Here is a 16,851-nt window from a genome sequence, read left to right as displayed (position 1 = left end):
GGGCCGCAGGATTCATGCCTTCTCAGCTGCTTCATAATCAACAGATTGGCCGCATGATTCATGCCTGCTCATCTGCTTGATTCTTGCCTGCTGAGGCACATGAACCATGCTGGAGAGCTACCTGATCAGCACATGAGCAGTCACATGATCAGCGCCTCAGTCACCTGATCACTGCATGACAGCCAATGATCAGTGCCTGCTGAGTTACGGGGATTACGCCTGCTCATCTGCTTGATAATCGCCAGCAGGGCCACAGGATTTATGCCTGCTCAGCTGCTTGATAATCGCCAGCTGGGCCGCATGATTCATACCTGCTCATCTGCTTGATAATCGCAAGCTGGGCCGAAGGATTCATGCCTGGTCAGCTGCTTGATAATCGCCAGCTGGGCCGCAGGATTCATGCCTGCTCAGCTGCTTGATAATCGCCAGCAGGGCCGCAGGATTCATGCTTGCTCATCAGCTTGATAATCGGCAGCTGGGCCGCAGGATTCATGATTGGTCAGCTGCTTGATAATCGCCAGCTGGGCCCCAGGATTCATGCCTGCTCAGCTGCTTGATAATCGCCAGCTGGGCCGCAGGATTCATGCCTGCTCAGCTGCTTGATTCTTGAGGCACATGATCCGCGGCAGAGCTACGTGATCCGCGCAGGAGAACAGCACCTTCAGTCACCTGATCACCACATGCGCGATCAATGCCTGCTGATGAACAGCAGCTGCTTGATAAGTCAGCCTGATCACCGCAGGAGAGCCACGATCAATGCCTCAGCTGCTGAGCTCGCCATTAGGCCGCATGATTCACCTGCTCAGCTGCTTGATAATCGCCAGCTGGGCCGCAGGATTCATGCCTGCTCAGCTGCTTGATAATCGCCAGCTGGGCCGCAGGATTCATGCCTGCTCAGCTGCCTGATAATCGCCAGCTGGGCCGCATGATTCATGCCTGATAATCGCTCATCTGCTTGATAATCGCCATAATCGGGCCGCAGGATTCATGCCTGCTCAGCTGCTTGATAATCGCCAGCTGGGCCGCAGGATTCATGCCTGCTCAGCTCCTTGATTCTTGCCTGCTGAGGCACATGATCCGTGCAGGAGAGCTACCTGATCAGCACATGAGCAGTCGCATGATCAGCGCCTCTCAGTCACCTGATCACTGCATGGCAGCCACGTGAGCAGTGCCTGATGAGTTACGGGATTAGCGCCTGCTCATCTGCTTGATAATCGCCAGGTGAGCCGCATGATTCATGCCTGCTCATCTGCCTGATAATCGCCAGCTGGGCCGCAGGATTCATGCCTTCTCAGCTGCTTGATAATTGCCAGATGGGCGGCATGATTCATGCCTGGTCAGCTGCTTGATAATCGCCAGCTGGGCCGCAGGATTCATGCCTTCTCAGCTGCTTGATAATCGGCAGGTGGGCCGCAGGATTCATGCCTTCTCACCTGCTTGATAATCGCCAGCTTGTCCGCATGATTCATGCCTGCTCAGCTGCTTGATTCTTGCCTGCTGAAGCACATGAACCGTGCAAGAGAGCTACCTGATCAGCACATGAGCAGTCACATGATCAGCGCCTCTCAGTCACCTGATCACTGCATGACAGCCACGTGATCAGTGCCTGATGAGGTACTCGATTAGCGCCTGCTCATCTGCTTGATAATCGCCAGCTGGGTGGCATGATTCATGCCTGCTCATCTGTTTGATAATCGCCAGCTGGGCCGCAGGATTCATGCCTGCTCAGCTGCTTGATAATCGCCAGCTGGGCCGCAGGATTCATGCCTGTTCAGCTGCTTGATAATCGCGAGCTGGGCCGCAGGATTCATGCCTGCTCAGCTCCTTGATTCTTGTCTGCTGAGGCACATGAACCGTGCAGGAGAGCTACCTGATCAGCACATGGGCAGTCGCATGATCAGCGCCTCTCAGTCACCTGATCACTGCAGGAGAGCCACGTGATCAGTCCGTTTTGAGTTACGGGATTAGCGCCTAATCAGGTGCTTGATAATCGCCAGCTGGGCCGCATGATTCATGCCTTCTCATCTGCCTGATAATCGCCAGCTGGCCCGCAGGATTCATGCCTTCTCAGCTGCTTGATAATCGCCATCTGGGCCGCATAATTCATGCCTGCTCAGCTGCTTGATTCTTCCCTGCTGAGGCACATGATCCGTGCAGGAGAGCTACATGATCAGCACATGAGCAGTCACATGATCAGCGCCTCTCAGTCACCTGATCACTGCATGAAAGCCACGTGATCAGTGCCTGATGAGGTACTCGATTAGCGCCTGCTCATCTGCTTGATAATCGCCAGCTGGGTGGCATGATTCATGCCTGCTCATCTGTTTGATAATCGCCAGCTTGGCCGCAGGATTCATGCCTGCTCAGCTGCTTGATAATCGCCAGCTGGGCCGCAGGATTCATGCCTGCTCAGCTGCTTGATTTTTGCCTGCTGAGGCACATGATCCGTGCAGGAGAGCTTACCTGATCAGCACATGAGCAGTCGCAGATCATCAGCTCAGTCACCTGATCACTGCAGGAGAGCCACGTGATCAATGCCTGCTGAGCTACGGGACTAGCACCTGCTCAGCTGCTTGATAAGCGCCAGCTGAGCCGCAGGATTCATACCTGCTCAGCTGCTTGATAATCGCCCGATGGGCCGCAGGATTCATGCCAGCTCAGCTGCCTGATAATCGCCAGCTGGGCCGCATGATTCATGCCTGCTCATCTGCTTGATAATCGCCAGCTGGGCCGCAGGATTCATGCCTGGTTAGCTGCTTGATAATCACAAGCTGGGCCGCAGGATTCATGCTTGCTCAGCCGCTTGATAATCGGCAGTTGGGCCGCAGGATTCATGCCTGGTCAGCTGCCTGATAATCGCCAGCTGGGCCGCAGGATTCATGCCTTCTCAGCTGCTTGATAATCGCCAGCTGGGCCGCATGAGTCATGCCTGCTCATCTGCTTGATAATCGCCAGCTGGGCCGCAGGATTCATGCCTGCTCAGCTGCTTGATTCTTGCCTGCTGAGGCACATGATCCGTGCAGGAGAGCTACCTGATCAGCACATGAGCAGTCGCATGATCAGCGCCTCTCAGTCACCTGATCACTGCATGGCAGCCACGTGAGCAGTGCCTGATGAGTTACGGGATTAGCGCCTGCTCATCTGCTTGATAATCGCCAGGTGAGCCGCATGATTCATGCCTGCTCATCTGCCTGATAATCGCCAGCTGGGCCGCAGGATTCATGCCTTCTCAGCTGCTTGATAATTGCCAGATGGGCGGCATGATTCATGCCTGGTCAGCTGCTTGATAATCGCCAGCTGGGCCGCAGGATTCATGCCTTCTCAGCTGCTTGATAATCGGCAGGTGGGCCGCAGGATTCATGCCTTCTCACCTGCTTGATAATCGCCAGCTTGTCCGCATGATTCATGCCTGCTCAGCTGCTTGATTCTTGCCTGCTGAAGCACATGAACCGTGCAGGAGAGCTACCTGATCAGCACATGAGCAGTCACATGATCAGCGCCTCTCAGTCACCTGATCACTGCATGACAGCCACGTGATCAGTGCCTGCTGAGTTTCGGGATTAGCCCCTGCTCATCTGCTTGATAATCGCCAGCTGGGACGCATGATTCATGCCTGCTCAGCTGCTTGATAATCGACAGCTGGGCCGCATGATTCATGCCTGCTCAGCTCCTTGATTCTTGTCTGCTGAGGCACATGAACCGTGCAGGAGAGCTACCTGATCAGCACATGGGCAGTCGCATGATCAGCGCCTCTCAGTCACCTGATCACTGCATGGCAGCCACGTGAGCAGTGCCTGATGAGTTACGGGATTAGCGCCTGCTCATCTGCTTGATAATCGCCAGGTGAGCCGCATGATTCATGCCTGCTCATCTGCCTGATAATCGCCAGCTGGGCCGCAGGATTCATGCCTTCTCAGCTGCTTGATAATTGCCAGATGGGCGGCATGATTCATGCCTGGTCAGCTGCTTGATAATCGCCAGCTGGGCCGCAGGATTCATGCCTTCTCAGCTGCTTGATAATCGGCAGGTGGGCCGCAGGATTCATGCCTTCTCACCTGCTTGATAATCGCCAGCTTGTCCGCATGATTCATGCCTGCTCAGCTGCTTGATTCTGCCTGCTGAAGCACATGAACCGCGCGCAAGAGAGCTACCTGATCAGCACATGAGCAGTCACATGATCAGCGCCTCTCAGTCACCTGATCACTGCATGACAGCCACGTGATCAGTGCCTGCTGAGTTTCGGGATTAGCCCCTGCTCATCTGCTTGATAATCGCCAGCTGGGACGCATGATTCATGCCTGCTCAGCTGCTTGATAATCGTCAGCTGGGCCGCAGGATTCATGCCTGCTCAGCTGCTTGATAATCGCCAGCTGGGCCGCAGGATTCATGCCTGCTCAGCTCCTTGATTCTTGTCTGCTGAGGCACATGAACCGTGCAGGAGAGCTACCTGATCAGCACATGGGCAGTCGCATGATCAGCGCCTCTCAGTCACCTGATCACTGCAGGAGAGCCACGTGATCAGTCCGTTTTGAGTTACGGGATTAGCGCCTGATCAGGTGCTTGATAATCGCCAGCTGGGCCGCATGATTCATGCCTTCTCATCTGCCTGATAATCGCCAGCTGGCCCGCAGGATTCATGCCTTCTCAGCTGCTTGATAATCGCCATCTGGGCCGCATAATTCATGCCTGCTCAGCTGCTTGATTCTTGCCTGCTGAGGCACATGATCCGTGCAGGAGAGCTACATGATCAGCACATGAGCAGTCACATGATCAGCGCCTCTCAGTCACCTGATCACTGCATGAAAGCCACGTGATCAGTGCCTGATGAGGTACTCGATTAGCGCCTGCTCATCTGCTTGATAATCGCCAGCTGGGTGGCATGATTCATGCCTGCTCATCTGTTTGATAATCGCCAGCTTGGCCGCAGGATTCATGCCTGCTCAGCTGCTTGATTCTTGCCTGCTGAGGCACATGATCCGTGCAGGAGAGCTACCTGATCAGCACATGAGCATTCGCATGATCATCAGCTCTCAGTCACCTGATCACTGCAGGAGAGCCACGTGATCAATGCCTGCTGAGCTACGGAATTAGCACCTGCTCAGCTGCTTGATAAGCGCCAGCTGAGCCGCAGGATTCATACCTGCTCAGCTGCTTGATAATCGCCCGATGGGCCGCAGGATTCATGCCAGCTCAGCTGCCTGATAATCGCCAGATGGGCCGCATGATTCATGCCTGCTCATCTGCTTGATAATCGCCAGCTGGGCCGCAGGATTCATGCCTGGTTAGCTGCTTGATAATCACAAGCTGGGCCGCAGGATTCATGCTTGCTCAGCCGCTGATAATCGCAGTTGGGCCGCAGGATTCATGCCTGGTCAGCTGCCTGATAATCGCCAGCTGGGCCGCAGGATTCATGCCTTCTCAGCTGCTCGCCAGCTGGGCCGCATGAGTCATGCATGCCTGCTCATGATAATCGCCAGCTGGGCCGCAGGATTCATGCCTGCTCCGCTGCTTGATTCTTGCCTGCTGAGGCACATGATCCGTGCGGGAGAGCTACCTGATCAATGCACATGAGCAGTCGCATGATCAGCGCCTCTCAGTCACCTGATCACTGCATGGCAGCCACGTGAGCAGTGCCTGATGAGTTACGGGGATTAGCGCCTGCTCATCTGCTTGATAATCGCCAGGTGAGCCGCATGATTCATGCCTGCTCATCTGCCTGATAATCGCCAGCTGGGCCGCAGGATTCATGCCTTCTCAGCTGCTTGATAATTGCCAGATGGGCGCATGATTCATGCCTGGTCAGCTGCTTGATAATCGCCAGCTGGGCCGCAGGATTCATGCCTTCTCAGCTGCTTGATAATCGCAGGTGGGCCGCAGGATTCATGCCTTCTCACCTGCTTGATAATCGCCAGCTTGTCCGCGCATGATTCATGCCTGCTCAGCTGCTTGATTCTTGCCTGCTGAAGCACATGAACCGTGCAGGAGAGCTACCTGATCAGCACATGAGCAGTCACATGATCAGCGCCTCTCAGTCACCTGATCACTGCATGACAGCCACGTGATCAGTGCCTGCTGAGTTTCGGGATTAGCCCCTGCTCATCTGCTTGATAATCGCCAGCTGGGACGCATGATTCATGCCTGCTCAGCTGCTTGATAATCGCCAGCTGGGCCGCATGATTCATGCCTGCTCAGCTCCTTGATTCTTGTCTGCTGAGGCACATGAACCGTGCAGGAGAGCTACCTGATCAGCACATGGGCAGTCGCATGATCAGCGCCTCAGTCACCTGATCACCGCATGGCAGCCACGTGAGCAGTGCCTGATGAGTTACGGGATTAGCGCCTGCTCATCTGCTTGATAATCGCCAGGTGAGCCGCATGATTCATGCCTGCTCATCTGCCTGATAATCGCCAGCTGGGCCGCAGGATTCATGCCTTTCTCAGCTGCTTGATAATTGCCAGATGGGCGGCATGATTCATGCCTGGTCAGCTGCTTGATAATCGCCAGCTGGGCCGCAGGATTCATGCCTTCTCAGCTGCTTGATAATCGCAGGTGGGCCGCAGGGATTCATGCCTTCTCACCTGCTTGATAATCGCCAGCTTGTCCGCATGATTCATGCCTGCTCAGCTGCTTGATTCTGCCTGCTGAAGCACATGAACCGTGCAAGAGAGCTACCTGATCAGCACATGAGCAGTCACATGATCAGCGCCTCAGTCACCTGATCACTGCATGACAGCCACGTGATCAGTGCCTGCTGAGTTTCGGGATTAGCCCCTGCTCATCTGCTTGATAATCGCCAGCTGGGCCGCAGGATTCATGCCTGCTCAGCTGCTTGATAATCGCCAGCTGGGCCGCAGGATTCATGCCTGCTCAGCTGCTTGATAATCGCCAGCTGGGCCGCAGGATTCATGCCTGCTCAGCTGCTTGATTCTTGTCTGCTGAGGCACATGAACCGTGCAGGAGAGCTACCTGATCAGCACATGGGGCAGTCGCATGATCAGCGCCTCTCAGTCACCTGATCACTGCAGGAGAGCCACGTGATCAGTCCGTTTTGAGTTACGGGATTAGCGCCTGATCAGGTGCTTGATAATCGCCAGCTGGGCCGCATGATTCATGCCTTCTCATCTGCCTGATAATCGCCAGCTGGCCCGCAGGATTCATGCCTTCTCAGCTGCTTGATAATCGCCATCTGGGCCGCATAATTCATGCCTGCTCAGCTGCTTGATTCTTGCCTGCTGAGGCACATGATCCGCAGCAGGAGAGCTACATGATCAGCACATGAGCAGTCACATGATCAGCGCCTCAGTCACCTGATCACCGCATGAAAGCCACGTGATCAGTGCCTGATGAGTTACCCGCTCATCGATTAGCGCCTGCTCATCTGCTTGCGATAATCGCCAGCTGGGGCAGGATTCATGCCTGCTCATCTGTTTGATAATCGCCAGCTTGGGCCGCAGGATTCATGCCTGCTCAGCTGCTTGATTCTCGCCAGCTGGAGGCACAGGATCCGCGTGAGGAGAGCTGCCTGATCAGCACATGAGCATTCGATTCATGATCATCAGCTGCTCAGTCACCTGATCACCGCAGGAGAGCCACGTGATCAATGCCTGCTGAGCTGAGCCTGATTAGCACCTGCTCAGCTGCTTGATAAGCGCCAGCTGAGCCGCAGGATTCATACCTGCTCAGCTGCTTGATAATCGCCAGATGGGCCGCAGGATTCATGCCAGCTCAGCTGCCTGATAATCGCCAGATGGGCCGTGATGATTCATGCCTGCTCATCTGCTTGATAATCGCCAGCTGGGCCAGCTGAGGATTCATGCCTGCTCAGCTGCTTGATAATCGCCAGCTGGGCCGCAGGATTCATGCCTGCTCAGCCGCTTGATAATCGCCAGCTGGGCCGCAGGATTCATGCCTGCTCAGCTGCCTGATAATCGCCAGCTGGGCCGCAGGATTCATGCCTTCTCAGCTGCTTGATAATCGCCAGCTGGGCCGCAGGATTCATGCCTGCTCAGCTGCTTGATAATCGCCAGCTGGGCCGCATTCATTCCTGCTCAGCTGCTCGCCAGCTGGGCCGCTGGATTCTGCTGAGGCACATGATCCGCGCAGGAGAGCTACCTGATCAGCACATGAGCAGTCGCATGATCAGCGCCTCAGTCACCTGATCACTGCATGGCAGCCACGTGAGCAGTGCCTGATGAGTTACGGGATTAGCGCCTGCTCATCTGCTTGATAATCGCCAGGTGAGCCGCAGGATTCATGCCTGCTCAGCTGCCTGATAATCGCCAGCTGGGCCGCAGGATTCATGCCTGCTCAGCTGCTTGATAATCGCCAGATGGGCGCAGGATTCATGCCTGCTCAGCTGCTTGATAATCGCCAGCTGGGCCGCAGGATTCATGCCTGCTCAGCTGCTTGATAATCGCCAGGTGGGCCGCAGGATTCATGCCTTCACAGCTGCTTGATAATCGCCAGCTGGTCCGCATGATTCATGCCTGCTCAGCTGCTTGATTCTTGCGCCAGCTGAGCCGCATGAACCGCGCAGGAGAGCTACCTGATCAGCACATGAGCAGTCACATGATCAGCAGCCTCAGTCACCTGATCACCGCATGACAGCCACGTGATCAGTGCCAGCTGAGTTTCGGGATTAGCCCCGCTCATCTGCTTGATAATCGCCAGCTGGGCCGCATGATTCATGCCTGCTCAGCTGCTTGATAATCGCCAGCTGGGCCGCATGATTCATGCCTGCTCAGCTGCTGATAATCTTGTCTGCTGAGGCACATGAACCGCAGCAGGAGAGCTACCTGATCAGCACATGAGCAGTCGCATGATCAGCGCCTCTCAGTCACCTGATCACTGCATGGCAGCCACGATATCAGTGCCTGCTGAGTTACGGATTAGCGCCTGCTCATCTGCTTGATAATCGCCAGCCGAGCCGCAGGATTCATGCCTGCTCAGCTGCCTGATAATCGCCAGCTGGGCCGCAGGATTCATGCCTTCAGCTGCTTGATAATCGCCAGATGGGCCGCAGGATTCATGCCTGGTCAGCTGCTTGATAATCGCCAGCTGGGCCGCAGGATTCATGCCTTCTCAGCTGCTTGATAATCGCCAGCTGGGCCGCAGGATTCATGCCTTCTCAGCTGCTTGATAATCGCCAGCTTGTCCGCAGATTCATGCCTGCTCAGCTGCTTGATTCTGCCTGCTGAAGCACATGCCGTGCTCAGAGCCACCTGATCATCGCCAGCAGTCACATGATCAGCGCCTGCAGTCACCTGATCACGGCATGACAGCCACGTGATCAGTGCCTGCAGAGTTTCATTAGCCCCTGCTCATCTGCTTGATAATCGCCAGCTGGGCCGCATGATTCATGCCTGCTCAGCTGCTTGATAATCGCCAGCTGGGCCGCAGGATTCATGCCTGCTCAGCTGCTTGATAATCGCCAGCTGGGCCGCAGGATTCATGCCTGCTCAGCTGCTTGATTCATGCCTGCTGAGGCACATGATCCGCGCAGGAGAGCTACCTGATCAGCACATGGGCAGTCGCATGATCAGCGCCTCTCAGTCACCTGATCACCGCAGGAGAGCCACGTGATCAGTCCGCCTGATAATCGCCAGTTACGGATTAGCGCCTGATCAGGTGCTTGATAATCGCCAGCTGGGCCGCAGGATTCATGCCTGCTCATCTGCTTGATAATCGCCAGCTGGGCCGCAGGATTCATGCCTGCTCAGCTGCTTGATAATCGCCAGCTGGGCCGCAGGATTCATGCCTGCTCAGCTGCTTGATTCTTGCCTGCTGAGGCACATGATCCGCCTGGAGAGCTGCCTGATCAGCACATGAGCAGTCACATGATCAGCGCCTCTCAGTCACCTGATCACCGCATGAAAGCCACGTGATCAGTGCCTGAGGAGGTACGTGATTAGCGCCTGCTCATCTGCTTGATAATCGCCAGCTGGGCTGCAGGATTCATGCCTGCTCATTCCGCATGATAATCGCCAGCTGGCCGCAGGATTCATGCCTGCTCAGCTGCTTGATAATCGCCAGCTGGGCCGCAGTCATTCATGCCGCCTGCTCAGCTGCTTGATAATCGCCAGCTGGGCCGCAGGATTCATGCCTGCTCAGCTGCTTGATAATCGCCAGCTGGGCCGCAGGATTCATGCCTGCTCAGCTGCTTGATAATCGCCAGCTGGGCCGCAGGATTCATGCCTGCTCAGCTGCTTGATAATTTGGGTCAGTGCCTGCTGAGGCACATGATCCGTGCAGGAGAGCTGCCTGATCAGCGCATGAGCAGGGCGCAGATCAGCGCTGCTCAGTCACCTGATCACTGCCAGACAGCCACGGATCAGTCCATGCTGAGTTACGGGATTAGCCCCTGCTCAGGCTTGATAATCGCCAGCTGAGCCGCAGGATCATGCCTGCTCAGCCACGTGATAATCGCCAGCTGGGTCGCAGGATTCGCGCCTGCTCAGCTGCCTGATAATCGCCAGCTGGGCCGCAGGATTCATGCCTGCTCAGCTGCTTGATAATCGCCAGCTGGGCCGCAGGATTCATGCCTGGTCAGCTGCCTGATAATCGCCAGCCGGGCCGCAGGATTTATGCCTGCTCAGCTGCTTGATAATCGCCAGCTGGCCGCAGGATTCATGCCTGCTCAGCTGCTTGATAATCGCCAGCTGGGCCGCAGTGATTCATGCCTGCTCAGCTGCACGGATAATCACCAGAGCAGGGCCGCATGATTACGGGATTAGCCTGCTCAGCTGCTTGATAATCGCCAGCTGAGCCGCAGGATTCATGCCTGCTCATCTGCTTGATAATCGCCAGCTGGGCCGCAGGATTCGCGCCTGCTCAGCTGCTTGATAATCGCCAGCTGGGCCGCAGGATTCATGCCTGCTCATCTGCTTGATAATCGCCAGCTGGGCCGCAGGATTCATGCCTGCTCAGCTGCTTGATAATCGCCAGCTGGGCCGCAGGATTCATGCCTGATCACCTGCTTGATAATCGCCAGCTGGGCCGCACCTGATTCATGCCTGCTCAGCTGCTTGATAATCGCCAGCTGGGCCGCAGGATTCATGCCTGCTCATCTGCTTGATAATCGCCAGCTGGGCCGCAGGATTCATGCCTGCTCAGCTGCTTGATAATCGCCAGCTGGGTCGCAGGATTCATGCCTGCTCAGCTGCTTGATAATCGCCAGCTGGGCCGCAGGATTTATGCCTGCTCAGCTGCTTGATAATCGCCAGCTGGGCGCAGGATTCATGCCTGCTCAGCTGCTTGATAATCGCCAGCTGGGCCGCAGGATTCATGCCTGCTCAGCTGCTTGATAATCGCCAGCTGAGGCACATGATCCGCACAGGATTCATGCCTGATCAGCTGCATGATAATCGCCAGCTGGGCACGCAGGATTGATGCCTGCTCAGCTGCCACGATAATCGCCAGCTGAGCCGCGGATTCAGCCTGCTCATCTGCTTGATAATCGCCAGCTGAGCCGCAGGATTCATGCCTTCTCATCTGCCTGATAACTGCGCCAGCTGGGCCGCAGGATTCATGCCTGCTGAGGCACTTGATAATCGCCAGCTGAGCTACCTGATCAGCCATGAGCAGTCACTTGATAATCGCCAGCTGGGCCGCAGGATCACTGCCTGACAGCCACGCCTGATCATCGCCTGCTGAGTTACAGGATTAGCGCCTGCTCATCTGCTTGATAATCGCCAGCTGGGGACGCATGATTCATGCCTGCTCAGCTGCTTGATAATCGCCAGCTGGGCCACAGAATCAGCGCGCCAGCTCACCTGATCAGCACATAATCGCCACGCTGGGCCGAGTCACCTGATTCATGCCTGCTCATCTCCTTGATAATCGCCAGCTGGGCCGCAGGATTCATGCCTGCTCATCTGCTTGATAATCGCCAGCTGGGCCGCAGGATTCATGCCTGCTCAGCTGCCTGATAATCGCCAGCTGGGCCGCAGGATTCATGCCTGCTCAGCTGCTTGATAATCGCCAGCTGGGCCGCAGGATTCATGCCTGCTCAGCTGCTTGATTCTTGCCTGCTGAGGCACATGATCCGTGCAGGAGAGCTACCTGATCAGCACATGAGCAGTCGCATGATCAGCGCCTCTCAGTCACCTGATCACTGCAGGAGAGCCACGTGATCAGCGCCTGCTGAGTTACGATTAGCGCCTGCTCAGCCGCTTGATAATCGCCAGCTGGGCCGCAGGATTCATGCCTGCTCATCTGCTTGATAATCGCCAGCTGGGCCGCAGATTCATGCCTGCTCAGCTGCTTGATAATCGCCAGCTGGGCCGCAGGATTCATGCCTGCTCAGCTGCTTGATAATCGCCAGCTGCAGGATTCATGCCTGCTCAGCTGCTTGATAATCGCCAGCTGGGCCGCAGGATGATCATGCCTGCTCAGCTGCTGATAATCGCCAGCTGGGCCAGGATTCATGCCTGCTCAGCTGCTTGATTCGCCAGCCCGCTGAGGCACATGATCCGCGCCGAGAGCTACCTGATCAGCACATGAGCAGTCACATGATCAGCGCCTCAGTCACCTGATCACTGCATGACAGCCACGTGATCAGTGCCTGCTGAGTCAGCGGATTAGCGCCTGCTCATCTGCTTGATAATCGCCAGCTGGGCCGCAGGATTCATGCCTGCTCAGCTGCTTGATAATCGCCAGCTGGGCCGCAGGATTCATGCCTGCTCAGCTGCCTGATAATCGCCAGCTGGGCCGCAGGATTCATGCCTGCTCAGCTGCTTGATAATCGCCAGCTGGGCCGCAGGATTCATGCCTGCTCAGCTGCTTGATAATCGCCAGCTGGGCCGCAGGATTCATGCCTGCTCAGCTGCTTGATAATCGCCAGCTGAGGCAGCGCCTGCAGATCCGGCCTGGGGAGCTACCTGATCAGCACATGAGCAGTCGCATGATCAGCGCCTCAGTCACCTGATCACTGCATGACAGCCACGTGATAAGTCGCCAGCTGAGTTACGGGATTAGCGCCTGCTCATCTGCTTGATAATCGCCAGCTGGGCCGCAGGATTCATGCCTGCTCATCTGCTTGATAATCGCCAGCTGGGCCGCAGGATTCATGCCTGCTCAGCTGCTGATGATAATCGCTGGGCCGCAGGATTCATGCCCGCTCAGCTGCTTGATAATTGCCAGCTGAGGCACATGATTCATGCCTGGAGCTGCTTGATAATCGCCAGAGCAGTGGGCCGATCAGCGCCTCAGTCACCAGATGCCATGATCAGCCGCCAGCTGGGCCGCAGTCATTGATGCCTGCTCATCTGCTTGATAATCGCCAGCCGGGCCGCAGGATTAGCGCCTGCTCAGCTGCTTGATAATCGCCAGCTGGGCCGCAGGATTCATGCCTGCTCAGCTGCTTGATAATCGCCAGCTGGGCCGCAGGATTCATGCCTGCTCAGCTGCTTGATAATCGCCAGCTGGGCCGCAGGATTCATGCCTGGTCAGCTGCTTGATAATCGCCAGCTGGGCCGCAGGATTCATGCCTGCTCAGCTGCTTGATAATCGCCAGCTGGGCCGCAGATTCATGCCTGCTCAGCTGCTTGATAATCGCCAGCTGGGCCGCAGGATTCATGCCTGCTCAGCTGCTTGATTCTTGCCTGCTGAGGCACATGATCCGCGCCTGAGAGCTGCCTGATCAGCACATGAGCAGATCAGCGCCTCAGTCAGCTGATCACTAGTCACCAGCTGATCAGTGCCAGCTGGGTCACGTGATCAGCGCCTGCTGAGCTGGGGATTCATGCCTGCTCAGCTGCCTGATAATCGCCAGCTGGGCCGCAGGATTCATGCCTGCTCAGCTGCTTGATAATCGCCAGCTGGGCCGCAGGACATGGCGCCTGCTCAGCTGCCTGATAATCGCCAGCTGGGCCGCAGGATTCATTAGCCCTGCTCATCTGCTTGATAATCGCCAGCTGGGCCGCAGGATTCATGCCTGCTCAGCTGCTTGATAATCGCCAGCTGGGCCGCAGGATTCATGCCTGCTCATCTGCTTGATAATCGCCAGCTGGCGCCGCAGATTCATGCCTGCTCATCTGCCTGATAATCGCCAGCAGGGCCGCAGGATTCATGCCTGCTCAGTCACTGCTCACTGTGCCTGAGCCACGCGATCAGCCAGCTGAGCGCCACAGGATTAGCGCCTGCTCAGCTGCTTGATAATCGCCAGCTGGGCCACAGGATTAGCGCCCTGCTCAGCTGCTTGATAATCGCCAGCTGGGCCGCAGGATTCATGCCTGCTCAGCTGCCTGATAATCGCCAGCTGGGCCGCAGGATTCATGCCTGCTCAGCTGCCTGATAATCGCCAGCTGGGCCGCAGGATTCATGCCTGCTCCGCTGCTTGATTCTGCCTGCTGAGGCACATGATCCGTGCGGGAGAGCTACCTGATCAGCACATGAGCAGTCACATGATCAGCGCCTCTCAGTCACCTGATCACTGCATGACAGCCACGCGATCAGTGCCTGCTGAGTTACGTGATTAGCGCCTGCTCATCTGCTTGATAATCGCCAGCTGGGCCGCAGGATTCATGCCTTCTCAGCTGCTTGATAATCGCCAGCTGGGCCGCAGGATTCATGCCTGCTCAGCTGCTTGATAATCGCCAGCTGGGCCGCAGGATTCATGCCTGCTCATCTGCTTGATAATCGCCAGCTGGGCCGCAGGATTCATGCCTGCTCATCTGCCTGATAATCGCCAGCTGGGCCGCGCCTCTTCAGCCTGCCTGCTCGCGCTGGGCCGGCGTGATCATGCCAGCTCCGCTTGATTCACCTGCTGAGGCACATGATCCGTGCAGGAGAGCTACCTGATCAGCACATGAGCAGTCACATGATCAGCGCCTCTCAGTCACCTGATCACTGCATGACAGCCACGTGATCAGTGCCTGCTGAGTCACGTGATTAGCGCCTGCTCATCTGCTTGATAATCGCCAGCTGGGCCGCAGGATTCATGCCTGCTCAGCTGCCTGATAATCGCCAGCTGGGCCGCAGGATTCATGCCTGCTCAGCTGCTTGATAATCGCCAGCTGGGCCGCAGGATTCATGCCTGCTCAGCTGCTTGATAATCGCCAGCTGGGCCGCAGGATTCATGCCTGCTCAGCTGCCTGATAATCGCCAGCTGGGCCGCAGGATTCATGCGCCTGCTCAGCTGCTTGATGCCAGCTGGGCGCAGGATTCAGCCTGCTCATCTGCTTGATAATCGCCAGCTGGGCCGCAGGATTCATGCCTGCTCAGCTGCTTGATAATCGCCAGCTGGGCCGCAGGATTCATGCCTGCTCATCTGCTTGATAATCGCCAGCTGGGCCGCAGGATTCATGCCTGCTCAGCTGCTTGATAATCGCCAGCTGAGGCACATGATGAGGCGTGCAGATAAGCGCACCTGATCAGCACATGAGCAGTCACATGATCAGCCCTCAGCACCTGATCACGCTTGATAGCCACGCCAGTGCCGGCGTGATTAGCGCCTGCTCAGCTGCTTGATAATCGCCAGCTGGGCCGCAGGATTCATGCCTTCTCAGCTGCCTGATAATCGCCAGCTGGGCCGCAGGATTCATGCCTGCTCAGCTGCTTGATAATCGCCAGCTGGGCCGCAGGATTCATGCCTGCTCATCTGCTTGATAATCGCCAGCTGGGCCGCAGGATTCATGCCTGCTCATCTGCTTGATTCTCGCCTGCTGAGGCCGCATGATCCGCGCCTGGAGAGCTACCTGATCAGCACATGAGCAGTCATGATCAGCGCCCTCTCAGTCACCTGATCACTGCATGACAGCCACGCAGATCAGTGCCTGCTGAGTCACGTGATTAGCGCCTGCTCATCTGCTTGATAATCGCCAGCTGGGCCGCAGGATTCATGCCTTCTCAGCTGCCTGATAATCGCCAGCTGGGCCGCAGGATTCATGCCTGCTCAGCTGCTGATAATCGCCAGCTGGGCCGCAGGATTCCTGCCTGCTCATCTGCCTGATAATCGCCAGCTGGGCCGCAGATTCATGCCTGCTCAGCTGCTCTTGATAATCGCCAGCTGGGCCGCAGGATTCATGCCTGGAGAGCTGCTTGATAATCGCCAGCTGGGCCGCAGGATTCATGCCTGATCAGCACCTGATAATCGCCAGCTGGCCAGCCGCAGGATTCATGCCTGCCTCAGCTCATCTGCTGATAACGCCAGCTGGGCCGCAGGATTCATGCCTGCTCAGCTGCTTGATAATCGCCAGCTGGGCCGCAGGATTCATGCCTGCTCAGCTGCCTGATAATCGCCAGCTGGGCACCAGCTGGGCCGCGATTCATGCCTGCTCAGCTGCTTGATAATCGCCAGCTGGGCCGCAGGATTCATGCCTGCTCAGCTGCCTGATAATCGCCAGCTGGGCGCAGGATTCATGCCTGCTCCGCTGCTTGATTCTTGCCTGCTGAGGCACATGATCCGTGCAGAGCTACCTGATCAGCACATGAGCAGTCACATGATCAGCGCCTCTCAGTCACCTGATCACTGCATGACAGCCACGTGATCAGTGCCTGCTGAGTCACGTGATTAGCGCCTGCTCATCTGCTTGATAATCGCCAGCTGGGCCGCAGGATTCATGCCTTCTCAGCTGCCTGATAATCGCCAGCTGGGCCGCAGGATTCATGCCTGCTCAGCTGCCTGATAATCGCCAGCTGGGCCGCAGGATTCATGCCTGCTCAGCTGCCTGATAATCGCCAGCTGGGCCGCAGGATTCATGCCTGCTCATCTGCTTGATAATCGCCAGCTGGGCCGCAGGATTCATGCCTGCTCCGCTGCTTGATTCTTGCCGCTGAGGCAGATCCGCACATGATCCGTGCAGGAGAGCTACCTGATCAGCACATGAGCAGTCACATGATCAGCGCCTCTC

Source organism: Bos mutus, chromosome 3 (genome assembly GCF_027580195.1).
Source record: "Bos mutus isolate GX-2022 chromosome 3, NWIPB_WYAK_1.1, whole genome shotgun sequence".
NCBI lineage: Eukaryota > Metazoa > Chordata > Mammalia > Artiodactyla > Bovidae > Bos > Bos mutus.
Note: the sequence above shows the minus strand (reverse complement) of the source record.